Here is a 2,379-nt window from a genome sequence, read left to right on the forward strand (position 1 = left end):
AGTCGCGGTGACGAGGATTGTGGGGGATCAAAGCTGCCTGAATTTAAGATAGTTCTTAGTAATGATACCCCCATATATCAGCGTCCCCGACATTTTTCTCCGCCTATTGCCAGAGAAATAGAAGAGCAGTGCCAGGAGTTAGAACAAATGGGTGTAATAGAAGGAGTGAGAGTGCCTGGAATAGCCCTATTGTACCTGTAAGAAAGCCGGATGGAAGTTTACGGATGTGTATTGATTATAGGAGGTGAATGAAGTAACTGTTAAAGAACGTTTTCCGATGAATGTAGTGTCTGACTGTGTGTATAAGATGCATGGTATGAAAGTTTTTACAAAGTTAGATTTAGTTAGGGGCTATTACCAGATGCCTCTGGCAGAGGGGAGCAGGCCCATTACGGCATTTTCAAGTAGAAGTTGTCATTTTCAGTTTAAAAGATTAAGTTTTGGCCTTGCTAATGCGCCTGCTGCCTTCCAGAGGGCGATGAATGTAGTTTTGGCTGGGTTTGATAGACAGAAGGTGACTGTTTTTATTGATGATATTTTGATTGCTAGTGAGACAGTTGAGGAACACATGCAGTTGCTTGAAGCAGTATTAGAACGGTTGATAGAAGTTGGGGTGAAAGTTAAGCTTGAAAAGTGTACATGGTTGGCCGGGGAGGTGGAATTTCTTGGGCATGTGGTGAGTGAATCGGGTATAAGGAAGAGTGAAAAGTTTGTGAGTAAGGTGAGAGAGTTTCCACGTCCTCATACGGTGCGTGAGTTGAGAGGGTTTCTTGGGTTAATTGAATTTGGTCGGAAGTTTGTCAGAGATTGTTCGGGAATAGGGAAGCCTTTGAATGAGTGGACAGGTAAGAGAAATAGTACGAGACTGAAATGGGATGAGCGTATGATTGAAGCATTTGAAAACTTGAAAGAAGAGGCTGCGAGAGACGTCACTTTGGCTTTTCCCGATTATAGTGAACATGCGAGTATGCTAGAGTTATATACGGATGCTAGTGGGATTAGTATGGGCGGTTGCTTGGTTCAAATGCAAAGAATAAACGGAGATGAACAGTTGAGAGTGATAGCGTATGTAAGTAAAGCATTTAATAAGGCTGAGCGAAAGTATTCCACGATTGAAAGGGAGTTGGCTGCGATAAGGTTTTGCGTGAAAGCGTTGAAGGTATTTTTGTATGGTGTGAAATTTATTGTGCGTACTGACCATCAGCCCCTAGTGTACATGATTAGGAAAGAGTCTGTGAATGCTAGAGTTGCGAGGACAATAGAGGATTTGAATGAATTTGACTTTAAGCTAGAATATGTACCTGGGAGTAAGAACGTGATAGCAGATGCGATGTCAAGAATGCATGGTAAGATAGAAGAGAGTAGCGAGAATGATAGTAATTTTGAAAGGTTGCCGGAAGATTTAATGGTGGTACAAAGTTTTGAAGGGGATGACATGGTGTATAAATGTATTTTGTGTGGGTTAAATAAGGTTAAATTGAAGGGTTTGAATAGGGATATACCTGCTAGTATAGATGAGCTTAGAATGAGTGTTAGGAATGAAGTATCAAAAGAAATGGCATATAAGGAGGAGGATAGTATGCTTGAGGGTGAATTGTTATCAAAAGTATTGTTGGTAGTAAGTATGTTATATGGTGTCACTGTTTATTTGTATTTTGGGTGGAATCGTCCGATGCAGTACCGAGCAAATAAAGAGACTGAAAGGGAGTATATATTGAGGTTACAATGTAATGAAAGATGTTGCAAGTTGTTGAGTAAGAAGGAGGATTGTCCGAGTGATTTGAATCAGAGTGGTATGAGCATAGAAGATAGCGAAGATGACCATGGGTGTGATAAGGATGACCCTATTGATAGGAGAGTAAACATTTGTATGCATGGTGTAAAAGGAAGAATGATGACGTATGTGGGTATAAATGAGAATGAATACTGTAGTTTAATTGATACAGGTGCACAAGTGTCATTAGTGAATATGTCTGTTATCAAGGAAATAGAGCGGTACAATTGGGAAGTGAAACGGCAATGTACGAGTGTGAGAATTCATGGGATAGGTAAAGGAAGTTTGCTAGTTTGGGAAGAAGTGCGTTTGAAAGTAAAACTGGGAAGTATGGAGGTGGAACATAATTTTATTGTAATGGGAGAGAATGAGATGCCTAGTTGTTTTTTGATAGGAATTGACTTTTTAAGATTGCATGATTTATCAGTTGATATTGGTAGTGGTTTGCTTCTGAAAAATGGATGTGAAGTAGTTGTGATAGAAGATAATAGTGTATTTATGGCGAATTTTGTTGGCATGGTTGATATTACGAGGAGTGAGGATGATCTACTGACTAAAGAGGAGGTGGAAGAAATGCAAGATGAATGTGAGGAAATTAAAAGGTT

The sequence above is a fragment of the Palaemon carinicauda genome, chromosome 23, assembly GCF_036898095.1.
Source record: "Palaemon carinicauda isolate YSFRI2023 chromosome 23, ASM3689809v2, whole genome shotgun sequence".
Lineage (NCBI taxonomy): Eukaryota > Metazoa > Arthropoda > Malacostraca > Decapoda > Palaemonidae > Palaemon > Palaemon carinicauda.